The sequence below is a fragment of the Ipomoea triloba genome, chromosome 9 (genome assembly GCF_003576645.1).
Source record: "Ipomoea triloba cultivar NCNSP0323 chromosome 9, ASM357664v1".
Taxonomy (NCBI): domain Eukaryota; kingdom Viridiplantae; phylum Streptophyta; class Magnoliopsida; order Solanales; family Convolvulaceae; genus Ipomoea; species Ipomoea triloba.
Window position 1 is genome coordinate 29,857,846 of NC_044924.1, and position 19,695 is coordinate 29,877,540.

A 19,695-nucleotide genomic window follows, 5' to 3' on the forward strand; every position below is an offset into this window, starting at 1 on the left:
AATCCAATAACCTTAACACATATGCAAATTAAATAACAAATGAATAAAAAACTAAAAAAGTGGGAGAACTTAATTGGCAAAAGTAACTAAATTGCAAGTCTTAAACACATAGAGACATGATTATGCCAATTAAGAACACGAATATAATACATGGAGTATGCAAGGTAGAAATAAGAAACGAAACAATACAATTCAAGAAACAAATTGCTTGTATCCAAAATTTGTAAACACAGATTAAACTTTTGATCCAAATTTTTCTAAAAAATCATAAACATCTGGTAGAGTAGCAAGAATGAACCTAATAGGATGTTATTCACGGTTAACTTGTATGCCGGAGATTGTTTGGCCTGCTATTTTCAAAGAGGAGGATAAGCCGGCGAGAAGCGAAGAGGATAATGGGGTTTGCTTCAAGCCTTAAACCCTAATCAAATAGCGTATTTTATTTACTGAAAAATTGCGCTTTTAGGTGTAAAATTTTTCAGTTTTTTTTTTTTTTTGGTCTAATAGGATTTAGGGGGAGGAAAATGAAAAATGAAAAATTTTAAAACAAAATAGAAGAAATAAAACAAACAAAAAAAAATCGTTACACTTGTCCAGTAAGCGTGTGTAATACAATGTTCATTTTTATTTTGTTTTCTCTTACGGGCCTCCAAAAAAAAAAAAAAAGAATCTCATCTCCCCATAAATTTATTTTCTGCAATAACTAGGTGGGTAAATTGCCCTCAGGATTGCTTGAAGATCAATGTGGATGCGGCAAATGATAGCAATTCAAGAAGCATATGATTGGGGTTCATTCTTCGTGACTCAAATGGTAGTTTCGTAGCAGCTTTTGGAGTTGAACTGGAAAGGCTATTTGCATGGCAATCAGTAAGGAGTGTAGTGTTTTGAAAAAAAACACAGAAGACTCGTCTACTAATTCGAGAATTTCTTCAATTTACTAAAAAATTGAAAAATTTGAGAATAGAAAATAGAAAACATGTTTACTGACACAGTTTTTCATTTGTAAAATTGAAAACATTTTTAAATTTTTTAAAAAATTAGAAAACTTTTAAAAATTATTTTCTAAATGGAAAACAAAATCGCATATAGTCTATTTGGCTATATATCACTATAACCAAATTCTCACCATTATCTAGTTACATATTTATTCATTATTATGATTACATTTATTATCATCTTCTATTATTTCTACTCGCATTTTACTTATATAAACATAATTTATTTGCTTACACTTAAAGTTATACATTGTTCACATTATCACAATTAAAACTTGAACTCTACACTAAGTTAGTTTTAGATTTTAATTGAACTCAATATATTATTGGTTCGATTAGTTATGTTATATTGTAATATAAGTTTGATTCAAATATCGGATGTTGAAATTTCACTCACGCACACACAGTTAGGCAAACTTAATAAGCTACTGCTGTAGTATTTAATCCATTGAGACTCAAACCCACAACCTCCCATATGAGGGAGCAACTTAATGCCACTGTACCACAAAGTCCTTGGATATATTTTTAGTTATATTGTATATGGATATAAATTTGTTTCAAATATCAAATATAAAAATTTTATATATATATATATCAACCGTCCCTTTGTAACTATAAAAATAAGTATTCTTGAACAACTATAAAAATATTATCTCAACCGTCCCTTTGTAACTTAGTTCCCTCTTTACTACTTGATTAAACTCTAACACACTATTTTCTTACATTCGTAAATCATCTAAAACATGATACAAACAAATTTGGCAAGTACGAGCCTTAAATACTTTGATAAAATCATTGGTTTAATTGATTAATTAGTTTTGCATAGATTTTTCAAATGAAGTTTTACATATTTATCAAATACCATATAGCTTTTGATAACATGAAAGATGTTAAAGCCCCCTTAATCCATTAGCTTCATATTATTGCATTTGGTGTTGCCTCCACAGGATGCAAAAAATGGAAACAATATGATAAGTGTCAAGAATAGTCGAGTTTAGGATCAGTTATAAGACATTAATGCGCGATTTTGTCATCCGTTCGTAATCATTTCATGCATAAAAGACTCTGATGAGATCAAATCTGCAAACTTGGCTCTATATTATGTTTTGAAGTCATTCCCGCAGGACAGAACAGGACCCCGGGCCGAAAAGAAGGAACAAACGAAGAAGCGAACCAGGCAGGAGCCAGGCCACTACACGCTGCCCCCACGCGTGGAGGTGGCGTCGATCTTTTCCAGCACGCATCCACGCCCCCATCCACGCGTGGATGCAACGTGGTTCGGGTCATTAAGGGCAATTTCGGGATTTTGACTGTTGGAAGGCTATTTAAACCCTTCCCCTATATTTTTTAGATCCCCAATTCTTTTAGATCTGATTTCAATTGTTCTTTCCCCTTTGGGGGAAATTTCCCTTCAATTCTTAGTATTAGATTTCTTAGTTAGGGGTAGATCTAGCTAGAATTGGTGCACAAGGGAATGAAGATGTAATAGATCTCTTGAATCAATAGGTATCTCTACTCTACTCTTGTTTCAATTCTATTAATTGCATTGTTGATTTCCGTTTGATTTTCTTGTTATTTTTTTATGCTTTGATCTTTGATTTGAATTATGTTTGAGTAGATTAGTAAAGGGGATTGTTTTCCCCACATTAGCCCTTGTGATTGATGATTGAATTCTCCCATTTGCTTGTGAAAATTATGAAGTAGGGCCGGTGTTAGTCTTGTGTGGATGGTGTTCTTCATGATTTGCTTCTATTTCCGGCCGGGATAGATAGTAGACTTCGAGAAAGTGAGTGTGTGCGCGATAGCGGCCTCTCACAAGTCCAACTCATCCACATCCCCACCCTTTATTCAGAAGAATGAGGCTCGGGAGGAGTGGTAGACAAGGTACTCGATGAAATGCCTCAACCGAATGAGGATTGAGAGTCCGAGTGTGACGCCACTCGGTATTGATACCGTGGACTCCCGTGACTATTCATGAACCTCGTTTCCTCAATCCCCATAGTACGGTCAATTGCATAGGCTAATTAAGGCATTCAACCCCCTTGTTCTTTTAACCGTTTTTCCCATTAGATTCCCCCTTACAATCCTTCATCCATGTTTCAATTGTCCCCTAGTAATCCTTGCAACTCTTGTCCATTAACCTCCTAAATGCCAACAATATTTCGACTCCAATTTGCATCCTTGAGAACACGACACTCGGGGAACTTCTTCCTCGTTTTAACACCTACACCACCACTAAAACTACTCGTTTCTCACTACAAGAAAAATCGCGATTCGCGACCGAAAAATTCCGTCGCGAAACACACTTTTGGCGACGGAATTCGTTCCGTTGCCTATCGGCTTGTCGTATTTTCGTTTGCGGCGGAAAAATTTCGTCACGAAATATTGCAACAGAATAATTCCGTCGCGAAATATCTTGTGACGAAATTGCGACGGAATAATTCCGTCATCAATTTGTGACGAAACTTTTTCCGTTGCAATTTGGCAACAGAAATAATTTCGTCGCTAATTTTAGCACCATTTTGGAGATGAATTTTGCATTTCAAAAAAAAAAAAAACGACGGAATTATTTTCGTCGTAATTTTTGCAACAAATATTCCATCACAATTTTTGCCACAAATATTCTATCGCGATTTTGTTGCATTTTTAAAATTATATACTAATACGCCATTAATTCTAAAATATAACATAATTTCAAAACATTATCCATCCAAATTAAGTTCAAAGTAATAATACATATTAATGGGTGCTTTAGTAACTGAGAAGCGGTTAGACGAGCATTTGAATCAACTTGAAAGTGTGTTAGGCACATGAGGTGGCTCACCCCTCCCAATCTTAAAGAAAGTCTGAATCTGCAATTGCAAAGGAAATGCAATCAGCGATATGATCGAGCTTCAACCATAATACATATTTGAGTAATGATTATGAATTTTCTTGTAAATAAAAACATTTTTCAACAATAAGATAAAAAAATATAAAGTTACTCCATATAGAATATCAAATTATCTTAGAAATTCATGTAACTTAAATGAAAATCATAACAAACAACGCAATATTAACAAAGCCATAAGGTTAAATTCAATTAAATTATAAGGCAGAGTCTAAATATGACAATATTATAATAGTCATGGGCTGAAAGTGAAATTATCAATTTCAATGCTTGACAATGTAGATCCTCCAATCCTCACTATTCCTATATATATGACATAGAAATCACATGAATAACCACTCCCAAAAACACAACCAAAATGAAGCCTTCCGTTTTTGCTCTCCTCTCCTTCCTCCTATACACCACCGTTTTATTCTCCGCCGCCGCAGCCGACAGCAACCTAGTAATCCAGACCGCTTGCGCGGAGACCAAAGCGCCAGATCTCTGTGTTTCCGTCATAGAATCCGATCCCCGCAGCGTCAACGGCGACGTCAAAGTGTTTAGCATAATCGTCCTTGAAAAAGCAGTTTCAGAGATTGACGATCTGAAGGAAAGATGCCCTGAGGCGTACCGGAATCTTGTTGGCGACGGCGACGGCGGCGAAGATGCTATAGAGAAGTTGACGACCAAACATCATGCGCCGTCGGTTAAATATAGCATTCATGATGTAGTTCCTTGTTCTAATGCTGAGGATTTTATCCTCACGCTTCTGAGTATTTCTGTGGATGTTCTTAAAGTCATTAATCATTAACTGATTAGAATTTGAATAATGCTTTAATAAATCCAATAAAATGTTATTAAGCTTGTGTTCTTAACATCTATCATTTCTTGCTTACATTATATTTTTTCTTTAAGATTTCCCTACCAAGAAATTATAACTCCTCCAACCACCCTGTAGTGTGATACTGTGATGACACATTTGTTATCATTTTGAATGAGTGATCATTTATTCATCGAATTAAACCGGTAGACAAAGTATATAATAGATATGGCATTGTAAACAATCAGATTGTTTTTTTAAAAAAAATTATAACTCCTTACATTTTCAAACTTTATAGGCATGATCTGATCTAATTTATATAATTATTTTTATTTTTCACATTATTTATCTCTTAAAAGGAGAAAAAAATTGTTAAATTTTAAAGTGGAGCCGTTTAATGGTCTTTTCAGTTTGAATCAATTAGATATGACAACCACTAGTTTAGGTCTTTTGCCAGCTAGAGACATTATGCAGGGTTTACTCCCTATACATCCTCGAGTAGTGACGGTGAGTTTTTCTTGTCACTCAAAAAAAAATTGTTAAATTACTAGTTACAACATATTATTAACATTTAATAAAAATGTTTAGTTCATCCATGGAAAGCTTATCCTTTTTATTGTTCACAATTGTTTTATCTAAGATTGAGTAATATTACATCATAATAATGGCATACTCAAATCAATATAGTAATTTTTAAAAAAAAATTTCGACAAGTTAGTCTTTTACTTTTAAAATTATTTCTTGTTCATAACAAAATGAACACACACTATTTCTGTTTCAACAAACTCTAAGCTTTTGCACGTAAGAATATTTTAAACTTCTTAGCATAACTGTTAAAAACATTAAAACTAAATGTATAAATAAAACGTTGACAAAAGTATTTTTTTTTTGAGTACTACTGACTCTGTTACAATGTATTATCTTTTCATAACTACTTTCTCAACTTACTGGAGTACAAATAGTCAAATATTATTCTCATTGAGGCTCAAACTTGTGACCTCCCCATTTGATTAGTAAAATTTATTTTAGGAAAAAGGTGCAAATAAGCCATGAAATTATTTGGGAATTAACATTTAAGCCATCAAACTCGAATAAGCTTCAAATAAGCCACTGAACTCAGAAAAACAAAGCAATTAGGCCACTAAATCGGAAAAAAAATAGCAATTAACATTTTAACAGGTTATTTGCCCATTTCGGCTACCGACGACCGGCAAAAACTTCTGGCGGTAACGTCGCCTTTTTCGGCGAGGGCGACCATTTCTGGTTGCCCTTGTCGGAGAAGGCAACCAGATCTGGTCGCCTTCCTCAAGGAGAAGGCGACCAGTTTTGGTCGCCTTCTCCGGGTCTGGTTGCCTTTCCCAAGGAGAAAGCGACCATTTTTGGTTACCTTCTCCTTGGGGAGGCGACCATTTTTGGTCACCTTCTCCAGCAGAAGGAGACCAGAAAGAGGTCACCGGAAAAGTACCGTCGGTGGTTAAAATAGACAAATGATCTGTTAAAAAAGGTTAATTGTTACTTTTTTCGGTTTAGCGACTCAATTGTTTTGTTTTTCTGAGTTCAGTGACTTATTTGGAACTTATTCGAGTTCGATGGCTTAATTGCTAATTTTCAAATAGTTCGATTATTTATTTGCACACTTTTATTTTAATTCATCACATACTCTAAAAAATTATTGATTTTCAACCACTATAACTGTCTACCTAAAAAGTGGTCACAAATTAAACTCACTCCCTTTCACATGAGACTATGAGAGTGTAAACCAAGTACCATTAGACCTTAAGGTCTTTGGCAACCAAATTAAACAGCTTGCGTCTTTAGTTGAAGATAAGCGTAAAAAATGCCATAAACGATGTTTCAACTTTCCTTTGCGGTGAGGCTTCTCTGACTTCTTTCGTCACCCTTTGTAATACTGCTAAAGATGTACTCAAAACCATTAATTACTTAATATATGAATAATCTTTGAATGGAATAAATATGGTTTGTTGAGTATTTTGCATTTGTTATGACTGTTTTCTTTTTGACTTTCATCTGCTACAATCCCCGATTTCTGGCCAGGCCCGTTCCTATCATTTTATAGGCGCGGGACATTGCATACAAAATGGGCCCTAAATGAGATTAATATATATATATTAGTATTTTGCACACGCGATCCGTGAAAATTCATGCCCAATATTAAAACATTAATAAATACAAATGATTAAAATTTATAATTCGAATTATATATACACAAAAAATATATATATTTTATACACACACATATATGATTTACCATTCATAGAAATTTAATTAAAATATAATCAACCATTAAATTAATTATATAATGATTTTAATAAAATGATAATTAAAGAATAGGAAAAAGATATTGTAGATATAAGTGTATGGTAATAATGATGTAGTTAAAAGTAACACTGTTATAACGGTGTAAGGGTAATTTTGTATAATAAGAATGTAGTAGGGATAATTTTGTCTAATAACATTGAAGTGTACAACATTTAAAGTAAAATGTATACATTTATTAGCATACAAAAGGAGGGACATAAATCAAGGATATAATCTTGATTGAGACTTAGGCTGTGTTTGGCAGAGCTTATTTAGAAGCTTATAGCTTATTTTAAGCTACTAATAAGCTATAAGCTTTGTTTGGTAATGCTCTCAAAATAAGCTAGTAGCTTAAAATAAGAGCTTATTTTGAAACGCTACTTCAGGTAGCTTTTCAAAAATAAGCTAGTAGCTTCTTAACTTTTTTCCATCTTTATCCTTATTATTTTAAATAAATGACATCATTTATCCCTCCCAATTAAAACTCTTTTGGTATTTTTTTTCTTCAATATGTTTCGTTGTAATTTTAATTTGATATTTGTGTTTGAACAATAATTTTTGTATGAACTAATTTTATAAATTATAAACATTTTGTTTTACTTTATATATTTTTAAATATATGTTCTTACTTTATATTTTATTAAATTATATTGATTTCATTATTTTATATTTTAATATGTAAACAAAACTATTTAAATTTAAAATTATTTAACTTTTATGTAGATGTCCTTTTTAGTCCTTTTACATTTATCAACTTATCAAAAAGCTAATTTTACCAAACACTTTTAAGCATAACAGCTCTTCAAATTTTAGCTTCGAGCTTATAGCTTTTCAGCTTTCAGCTACCATTTCAGCTAGGTTTGCCAAACATAGCCTTATTAAGTTTTTAGATATGTGTGTGTGTGTGTGTGTGAGAGAGAGAGAGAGAGTGACTACAGGGAAAAAAACTAATATCAAATAACTTGAAATAAGATTTATAAGTTTTTAACAATTTTAATTTGCATACATAATAATAATGAAAACAACTCTAGATGCTTTCGTTTGTTACGAATGAATTTTTCTTTTGTTGGCTTAAAAAATACAAAATATTCAATAATTGCATATATATATATATATATATATATATATATATATATATATATGTGTGTGTGTGTGTGTGTGTGTGTGTGTGTGTGTGTGTGTCTTCATAAATAAAGAATTAAAGTTTATAAAAACCAATAGACAATTTAAAACGAAATAAACTTATAAACAATCACATTGTTATTATAATAAATAATAAAGTATTTATTAATAAAAAATATAATACACAACTTACAAATAAGAGTAGATCGAGCATGAAATCTTAATTACCGGGAGCAATAAATTAAAATATTTTAAAACGTGATCAATGACATTCGTAACAAAATATGAAACATGATTAATTGGATAAAATAGTTCGAATAGAAAACACATTATAAATCACGCATATTCTCTATTGATATCATATTTATAAATACTTTTTCTTTTAGTTAGATCAATTTCAAGTTTTTTTAGATTAATATGAATACAGTGACGCATAATAGAAATTCTAAACTACATTGACTAGATAATTCATATAAAAAAACTATCTGTTAAAATCATTTCATAACTAAATCACAAAATATATTACATATACATAAATCATTATAAAGTTCACAAAATAACACATGTTCTAAATATTAGTAAATTTCTCGAATAGGAATATATAGTAGATTCAAAATTTGATATGAATCACAAATCAATCTATACTATAAATCCCACTATAATTATAGAAATGTAAAAGATTCACATAGTTAAAACTCAAAAAATACAATTAGAAATAGAAATAAATTTCAATTCATAGATTATAATTTGAATACTATATAATATCCCTAAATTCGTATTGGGAGGAAAAATTTAAAGTAATTTAAATTAAAGTATAATATATATATATATATATATATATATATATATATATATATATATATATATATGTATGTATGCAGCCATGGAAGTTTGAAAATTTTAAAGTATAAAAATAAACATATATGCGGCCATGGGAGTTCGGAAATTTTAAAGTATAAAAATGGGAATACATGCTATCATGGGAGTTCGACCCATTGACCTCTATATTTGGAACTAATAGTCATTTTTTTTAATTAAAAAAAATACTTTCCGCTACACCCGCTCAGAACAGGTGTAGCGGAAAGTGTTTATAAAAAAAATAAAAAATGCGTAAGCTTCCCTCCGCTACACCTCTACAAGTGTAGCGGAAAGTCAAGGATTTTTAGAGTCACTTCCATCCGCTACACCTGCGGAAAGACATTTATAGGTGTAGTGTATGTCTTTTTTTGTACTAGTGGCACATTATTACTTGTGTGTGCATTTGTGTTGTGAATATAAAGGTTGTTTGCAGTTAGTATCGCGTTGTCGTTTTGTGCATTCTACATGGAATGACGTGCATTTATTCATATATTTTATCATCTTTTAGACATGTATTTCATTGTTTTGTTATTTCATTTATGTGTACTTGTGTGTTGCATTGTCACATCCACTGTACTTAAAAAATGCCCAAAGTATTTAATTATGTTAATCTAGTGCGATTTAGTCAATTTCTCATTGTGAGTCTAAAATGCATACAATAGTACAAAGAAGTACACATTATTCATAATGCCTATATACATATACCTCTATTCTCAAAATTATCAAAATGTTGCTCAATAAAAGACTTGATAATTATAACTCCTTTTATTTTCAAACTTTATAGGCGTGATCTGATCTAATTTATATAATTATTTTGATTTTTCACCTCCTTTATCTCTTAAAAGGAGAAAAAATTGTAAAATTTCAAAGTGGGAGCGGCTCATTTGCCTCTTTGGTTTGAACCAAGCAGATATGAGCAACAAACTTAGACTAGTTTACGTCTTTTGCCAATTAGGAACATAATGTGGGGTTTACTCCATGCACAATCTCGGGTAATGACTGTTGGCTTCCCTTGTAACCAAATTAAAAAAATTGTTAAATTACTAAAATGTTTAGGTCATCCATGGAAAGCTTATCCTTTTTATTGTCCACAATTATTTTATCTAAGATTGAGTAATACTGCATCATAATAATGACAAACTCAAACCAATATAGTATTTTTTTATTTTTTTTTAATTTGGACATGTTAGTCTTTTACTTTTAAAATTAGTTCTTGATCATAACAGAATGAATTCACACTATTTCTATTTCAACAAACTCTAAGCTTTTGCACGTAAGAATATTTTAAACTTCTTAGCTTAACTGTTAAAAACATTAAAACTAAATGTATAAATAAAACGTTGACAAAAGTAAAATTTATTTTAATTCATCATCACATACTCTAAAAAATTATCAGTTTCGTTGAAAATTATTAGCATCTAAACACAGTTGAAAAATGGTCAGAATTTTTACCATATTTTGACGGGTGGTCAAAAATTTATTTACCTTAATAATTTTCGTTCACTTTGGTTGTGAGAAAATTTTAATAACAACAGAGATGCCATAGAGGAATTGATGACCAAATAGCTTGCGTCTTTAGTTGAAGATAGCATAAAAATGCCATAAACAATGTTTCAACTTTCCTTTGCGGTGACGGTTCTCTGACTTCTTTCGTCACCCTTTGTATTATTGCTAAAGATGTACTCAAAATCACTAATTACTTATAATATATGAATAATCTTTCTTCCCAATATATGAATAATCTTTGAATGGAATAAATGTGGTTTGTTGAGTATTTTGCATTTATTATGAGTATTTTCTTTTTGACTTTCATTGTTTTCAATCCCCAATTCCCGGCATGTATAATTACTTTATTCCCGTCCAAACATTTTATAGGTTTGGGACGAAACAAAAAAAAAAAGCCTGAAAAACTAAAATTTAAATTTAATAATACTAAAAAATGATAATATCAAAACACATGAAATAAGATTAAAACATTTTTAACAATTTTTAAATATAAAAATAATTATGATAAAAAATTTCTACTCGCTTCACTCGATGCAAAGATTAATATTCTCTAGCATATCTTTCTCAATATACAAAATCCTCTTCTCAAAACACAAAATCGCCAAAGCATTCAATATTTAAAGCTGTGACATCATAGGTTTTTTCTATACAATATTCAAGTAACTATGACTATTCTTAAAATATTTTATATAATCAAATCTCATGTATTGTATCAAGCAAATCCTATACATTTACAAATAAGACAGATGCTATATATAGGTGTGAATATTAATGTCAATTAATATTTTAAAATCATAATCAAATCATACTCTTATAATAGCAAAATGTTTTTGCCCATGATTGTTTCCCGCCTAAACGAAAAGGCGTCGTTTTTCTGTCTGAAAGCATATGTTATAACCTTTTGTTACGTATTAAATATTTAACCATTTAATGCTAAGGTCTGATCATTATTTAATGCTTTGATGCTTTGAGAATCTGCACCGCTACAACATTTAATTACACTGTCTTGCCTGTTCATTCCCAAATAAGCATTAATAACAAATATTAATTACATCCTCTTTGATCAGATTTCAAATATAATAATACTACGTAAAATATAAATACTGATTAATATTCTTAGTAGAATACCACAGTCTCGCCAATTAATTGCGCCTACTCGCCTCTTCAATCTCCAATACATTATTAAAGACCTACAATTATTACTATATGTAAGTAATGTAAGTAAAGAATGTAAAATCCCTATAAATACATTACAAATCTGAAAAGTCAATGAGCCAATTGTCCGCACGAATTGAGTGTGGAGGAAAATGGTGGAGCTGCAAATGGGGAAAATATTCACAAGGAAGGAGAAGACAATTGCTTGAAGATTAAGGTTCGTTGATGCAGAAAAGGTGAGAGTTCATCATTTTTATTTGCTGAGCAATCAATCTTTGTACTTCTAGCTAATAAAAAGCAATAAAACTCAAATCCAAATAACTTTGTAAGTCCACTTTTAAAAGATATTGAGAACGACTTGAGTGAAGAAGAAAAGAAGAAGCTTGAGGAACTGCAGAACATTAGATATTGACTAGCAATACAAATACACACACATATAAACAAGTCCATAATGAATGATCGATATTTGATGAGGTATTTTGCATATATTTCTATTTATGGTCCTCTACATTACAAATCATGAAGTAGATATCTAAATTTTCCTAACGATACAATGTTACCTTTAAATCTTTCAAGTTGTTCTCTAATATCATTGTTTTTTGTTCTCATAGTTTTCTCTTTTAAATGCGAAGTCAGTTTATTTTGTATTTAGTCTGTGAGTTTTGCAGTTGTATGTTTAGTAGAAGAAAGAAGAATGAAAATGTTGAAGGATAAACTACCATTGTGGGCATGAGATGAGAAAAGAGCTTTAAGGTACAATGAAATAATACCTATTGTGATAGTTTTACACTTCTTATGATGCCTTAACTTTGACCTTTTTAATGATTTTGAGCTCTGCTTTCCATATGTGACTATCTGCTGCAGTACATCACAAAAATATATAAGGTAACTGCAATGGTCAGCTATGTATATAGACTAATAAATAAGTTCAACAGTAGTATGGAAATTATAATATTCCACATAAATTAATTACATTTTTACAATTAAATTTTTGTCTTTTTTATACTCTATAATATATGAATTTTATTATAAGCTACAGCACTCTTATCGATTTTCTATTAGCTCATTTGGCAACACTCAACCTCATTTTTCAAAATGACTATAACATTCCAGATACAGTGCTATGGCAGTAAATTTAAAAAAAAAAAAAAAAAAAATTGCAGTTTTGAAAACAGAAACTCTTACTTCAAAAATATCATTGTAATCCCACTGTATCCAAGTATTTCATGAAAAGCTGCAGCAAATATTATGGCTCCCAGCATCTCATTCATAATATGCTCTAAATTCTGCAAGAGGAAAGTTCTTCATTAATACAAATTCACAGCACCAAGCCACCAATAGTATTGTTTATGTTACAAACAAAAATCTAGAGGCATACATTTCTATTCAATGTTAAGAACTCTATGGAGTTGATTATTTCAGACAAAGAACCCTGTATTAGCAGCAAGGGTGGAAATAAACACTCCTGACACAGAAAGCACAGTGGAGACAACATTTGATGTATCCTTCTACTTCCACTAAATTGGATTAGTACTCAAGAAATTACTAACAGAATTGCAATAAAAGAAATCTTTTAATTGTAAAATAATAAATGAATTACAAGTGCTCACGCAGGTGCCACGCATTGCCGGAACAATCACAAGTGGAATTAGTACCAACGAACCCAATATTGAAAGATAATGTTGTAAGCCATAGAAACCGAATATTGAAAGATATTCTTTCATTCTACACTACCGGATTATATTTTAAACCTTCAAGGTTGTGCATGTGGAAATACAGAACTGCGAACTGCTTTATTTTATCTTCAATATATCTTTAATGTCTATGGGTATTTAGATCTGCAGAAGAGAGACTTAGAGTTTGGATGTAGGCATTTAAATTGACATTTTGTGTTTGAAAAACACAATAGTACCATTTAGATTGTATAGACTTTACCGCAAACATAGTGTATGCCGATGTTGCCGGCCAGGTATCGCTACTGTGTACTGACTTTGCTCTCATGCTGTATTTGAGGGCTGTCCTTTGAAGTTTTGCCTACGAAGCAGTTTCCGATTGTGCTGTCCAAAAATGGGAGTCAGAGGGTTCTGGAAAACGATGGGAAGCGAAAATGAAATGACAGAGATGACGCGGGTGCCAACCCTGTATTAAAGGGTTTGAAACGGGTTGGGTAGTATTTGTCGTTGGGTTGTGGGGTTCTTTTGGGCTATATAATTGAATTGGGTTGCAGTCCGTCAACTTTATATTGTTATTGTTTTTTAATGCCCATATCTCCTCTACGTTGGCAGGAAAATCTAACTAAGTATTGCAGTATTTTGTTTTGTTAAAGTACATGTAACTTAAGAATATTTATCTCAAATTATAATAAAATTTATATCACATTATTCCAGTGGTATATTTTTTGAATAATTTTTTTAGTTTAATGTTGCAGTTGATAACCTTATTGAGTAAGAAATTATTGAGCAAGAATTTTAATAGTTGAAGACTTTATTGTGTATGAATTGAATAACTCAGGATCTTATTGGGTAAGGGTTGAATAGTTGATGACTTAATTTGTTAAACTTGATAGTTGAAGACCAATTTGTGAATTTTGTTGTAGTTGTGAGACGATTTTAGGTTTTAACTCATAAATTAATTTACATATTTAATTTGACTTCTGTATTAAATTTAGTCCTATTGTCTGCTAATCAAATTTCTACACAAGGAATTGAAGACATTGCAATGGAGTCGAGAAATCACAGTTTTTTGAAAAAAAAAAAATCTATTTTTGTACATAGACAATGGTATGTGGCTATATCTAGAGTTAGCAACGATAAGGGTCTTAAAGTTGTTATTTCATGTCAAAATGGAGAGTACTTTTTTTTTCAACGTGCAGTGTTGTCTACAATAAAGTTTTTAACAATTTGTAACTACAATTTGTAAATTTTAGTATTAATGTTTGTAATATTTATATCGAATATATTTTAATGTATTTGTAATACATGAATTGAATTTTATGTTTATATTAAGTTGTACATTGTTTACTTAATAGTAATATTTTTAGATTGTCTAATATTCATCATGTGAATCACACATGTAGCATACTAGGGTCAATTGTACGTTGATGCTTCTACGATAACTCAAATACCGTTAGTACGGGTGTTTAGCATGAAGTTTTTAATAATGTGTAATATTCAATTTACTTTTATTAATTAATAATAAGTTTTGATTTTTAATTTAAATTTTAAATTCACGTATCTATTTATTATATTTAAATTAAGTATATCATAAAGAACTTAAAAATAAGATTAAAATAATACTTATCTCACCATAACACAATAACAATATTTTTAATATTTAGTCCGTGCATCGCACGGGTACAATACTAGTGTTATGTAAACATAAGACTTGTTTTTAATTGCTCAATATAACCGTAATAGAATAGATTAAGGATGGATTAGACGGTACTAGGAATATGATTAAAAAATTATATATATTCCAAAATGGTAGAAACAGCAGAATCCATGATCCAAATAAACATTACATTATCAATTTGAGGATATATTATAATTTATAGCCGTATAGGTTGTTGTGCAGAATTGCAGAAATAAATAAAGACAAAAAAAAATAATAGCTTACGAGTTATAATAGACAACGGTGTATGATACTAGGATCCAGCGAGCTGCGGCCTAAACCGGTGGACGAAAATGTGGCGAAGAAGGAATAGAGGATTGATTAAAATTAGGAAAAAAAATTGATGAAAAAGACGAATGGACATAGGCGTTAAAGATAATGAGATGTAATAAAGAAATTAGTCATTTTAAGTTATTTGATTACATTTAGATTTCCGGCTTCTCGTAGTCTCACGTCGGTTAGACTTCCATCTATTCTAAGTTTTTTGTTTTTTATTGTAATTATAACATTATTTATTAAAAAAAAAAGAATATATATATATATATATATATATATGGGTCACCGTGCAGTTGATTCGTCATTCTATTCCTAGGAATAGCATTCCCAAGAATGAGCTATTCCCTTTGTAGGGGGAATAGCCATTCCTAGGGGACCCCCTAGTATTAACTATTCCCAAATATTTGGGAATAGCTTTTATACTATAATACAGAAATTGTCCTTTTGTATTATATTATAATTCTTAATAATAATAATAAACCTTTCAAAAAATAATAATAATAATAATTTCTCAATCTCTCTCTCCCTCTATAGCGAAAGTATCAAATTGGTCCTGGACTATCATTTTTGACTAATTAAGTCTTCAAAGTATTAATTTTTTGTCTGATTTGATCCTCCGTCAGTTTGGGTGTTAACTGGCCGTCTCTTTTGAGGGCAAAATAGAACTTTCACTGTAGATGCTGCTGCTCCAAAGATGCAAAATCAGATCAGAGAAGCAGAGATGCAAAATCATATTAGAGAAGAAGAAATGCAAAATCAGATCAGAGAAGAAGAATCCATAGCAATCCCACAGAGCCTGTGCTTCTATGCGGTGACATCGTGGACGAAAACCGGCTGGTTCGCCACCGCCTTGCGCAACGCTGCCTCGTCATTCTGGGGGACCTTCTCAAAGCCAGTGATGCGCGTGGCGGTGTTCCTTGGCGTTGCATTTGCTGTCTACGACGGTGTACAGGGTATGTGGATTCCAAGGCGATTCCTTTGTTTTTAAGTATGAATTCGAGCACGTCCTCCATGTATACTCCCTCGCAGCCTTGGTCCTCGCCTTTCCCGTCGCAGTCCACCAATTCTTGCTCCAATAGGGAGATCATAGATTAGTTTATTGGTCGTGAGTTGAGTTATTCTTTCCGTCGCTGCTATGGCAGAAAACACCCAACAACTCCCCGTAAAATAAACATCTACAGAGATGGTACAGAAACAAGAGTCCGGCAGCGGAGAAGCTAAACCCAGAACTAGTAACTGCCTTTCACCCCCGCTTCCTGAGGGCTGCGACTGCAACTGCGACGTCTGCGAGGCGGCGACCCACCGGCGAGGAGGGAGTGACCGACGGCCTTTGGAGGCGGTGGCTGCTACTGCGGCCGGTGGGCTGCGACTCCTGCAAGCCTACGACTGACGGCGACTGACCGGCAAGGACTCGAGAGGCAGTGACCGACGGGCGACGGCGAGGTGATATCAACATTTGTTCCTAGGAGGACATACATTTTTGCCAATTCTGATTGAGAGCCAGAATAGCTTCCCATAATTTTGTTTATATTAATTTCTCAATACACCAGTAAGTGAAGTCTAACAGCAAAGCTCTCCTTGATTTGGAGGACAAAAGCACACCCTCTGCTTCGTCTTTGGAATCGAAACTCACTTTTTGCAATGGAGATGAAAGTTTTCTGTCCCGAAGTACTAAACTCAACCCTCCTGATAAGAAACCTGCCATTTCCTCCATTCCTCAGAGCCAATTTATAGGTAAAGTGAAGGATTTCCTGGGAGTGATATTGGAAGCAAATAAAAATTTGGAGCTGGATGCGAAAACCAATCCAGGGAAGAACCACGATATAGAAGCTCTGACTGGGGAAGAATCTGAATATATTGAAATGGACTTGATGCTTGGTGTTGCAGAGCTGCAAACTGAGGAAGCTGTAGCTGCTGCTGAGTCTGCATTAGCTGGCCTTTCACCTCCGCTTGGCTTCTACATCCTTGACACTCTGATCTGCTCCCACAGAACCTCCGGCTTGACTAGGTCCTCCACCACCGTCGCTCGCTCCTCACCTTCATCTTCTTCCATCAATAGCTCTCCCTCTTTGAATCATCCTTAAACATCGTCACTCGCTCCTCACCTTCCTTCGCATTAATTATTTCAGTACTACTGACGCCTCGACGCTTCAAAATCCGTGAAGTTATGCCAATGAAGAGCAAACGACTTCTTCTCCTCTGCCATGGACGGCGGCAGTGGTTTGGAGTTGGCTTTGGCTGAGAATTTGAGCGTGGTGGTTGTGCGGAGAATGAAAGTGAGGCGGAGGTTGCGAGGGTTGGAGAGGACGATGGAGTTGATTAGGAAGAAGAGTGAAAGTCCTATTTTGCCCTCAAAAGAGACGATCAGAACACCCAAATTAACGGAGGATCAAATCGGACAAAAAATTAATAAACGGAGGATCAAATCGGACAAAAAATTAATACTTGATAACTACTTTCTCAACCTATTGAAGCACAAGAGACAGTATTGTCTCCAATAAGACTCGAACCCACCACCTCCCGTATAAAGGGAAGAGTTTGATACCACTAGACTACAAGGTCCTTGGCAAATATTATTATTATTATTATTATTATAAAAACACATATTTATATTAAAGAATTATTAATTAAAGGCAACTTAGATATAAACAAGCATATGTGTGTATGCATAATAATATATGTGTGTATGCATAATAATAATAATAATAATAATAATAAATAAATAAATAAATAATAATAATAATGATTATTATTATTATTATTATTTGTATAAGGGTATTTATGTCTTTAAAACCTATTTCATTTCTATTACTTTAACCAACCAAACATTAGAATACAATTCCTAAAGTCTATTTCTTCAGCGAACCAAACAACAGAATACAATTCATGTCCTATTCCTTACCTATTCCATTCCCTGTGAAATAGTATTCTTATTCCCTCGAAATTCATTCCGTGAACCAAACGTGTTGTTAAGGTGCGCCATTTTAAAACTTTAGGTGTGTGGTTTGTGTTTTTTAAGGTCCTTTGTTTGTGTGCTTAAGGTGTGCGGTTTGTGTATGTAAGGTAATTAAAAAAAAAACGTGGCGGCAATTTGGTAATTTTTGCATCTAGGTCAAATTTAAGGTGAGTAGTTTTCCTTCTTAAGGTGCATGATTTTTGTGCTTAAGGTGCATGGTTTTGTGCTTAAGGTGCGTTGATTGTGTGCTTAATGTGAGTAGTTGTTGAAACTTAAGGTGCCTTAAGTTGAAGCTTAATGTGCATGGTTTTCCTTCTTAAGGTGTGTAGTTTTCCTTCTTAAGGTGCGTGGATTGTGTACTTAATGTGAGTAGTTGTTGAAACTTAAGGTGTGTCAACTTGAAGCTTAAGGTGCGTGGTTTTCCTTCTTAAGGTGTGTGGTTTGTGTGCTTAAGATGTGTCGGTGTTGAAATTTAAGGTGCATCAACCTAAAGTTTTAGGTGCGTGGTTTTCTTTCTTAAGGTACGTTACGTTGTTTTCCTTCTTAAGGTGCGTGGTTTGTGTACTTAAGGTGCGTCAGTGTTGAAATTTAAGGTGCGTCAACCTAAAGTTTTAGGTGCGTAGTTTTCTTTCTTAAGGTATGTTACGTTATTTTCCTTCTTAAGTTGTGTGATTTGTATGTTTAAGGTGCGTCAGTGTTGAAACTTAAGGTGCGCCATTTTAAAACTTTAGGTGTGTGGGTTGTGTTCTTTTTTATTTATTTATTTATTTTTATTTTGTGCTTAAGGTGCTTAAGGTGTTTTGTTTGTGTGCTTAAGGTGCGTAGTTTGTGTACTGAAGGTGCACCATTTAAAAACTTTAATTTAGGCATGTAGTTTGTGTTCTTAGCTTAAGGTGCGTAACCGCACAACCGCACGAGAAGCTATACATGCACCTGAACCCTTCCCAGTATCAAAATGTTAACAAATTAAATTTAAAAAATTAAAGTAAACAAAATCATGATATACATAGATGTGCTTGAATTATCAAATGTAAAATATACTTCAACGCCTTATACAGTATTCAAAAATCATTAATTTTCAGCCATTACTCACGTCGACCTGAATATATATATATATATATATATATATATATATATATATATATATATATATATATGTGGCAATATATATACAAGATGCTAACAAATTTCAAAAATAAAAAGTAAACAAAATCATGATACACATAGATGTGCTCAAATTATCAAATGTAAAATAAATTTCAATGCGTTATACACTATTCAAAAATCATCAGTTTCCAACTATTACTCATGTGGACCCGAAAATATATATATATATATATATATATATATATATATATATATATATATATATATATATATATATATATATATATATATATATATATATATATATATATATATATATATA

The 19,695-nt window shown here is 32.3% G+C and overlaps 1 long non-coding RNA gene across 1 annotated transcript; it reads right to left on the minus strand.

Moving 5' to 3' along the window:
* Positions 1–11,480: 11,480 nt before the first annotated feature.
* LOC116031026 lies at positions 11,481–13,734 on the minus strand. The gene is made up of 4 exons (XR_004100476.1): positions 13,580–13,734; positions 12,830–12,930; positions 12,415–12,502; positions 11,481–11,679 (listed from the first exon to the last, which is right to left on the minus strand). It is a non-coding gene; the product is annotated as an uncharacterized LOC116031026 (long non-coding RNA).
* Between the last annotated feature and the right edge of the window lie 5,961 nt (positions 13,735–19,695).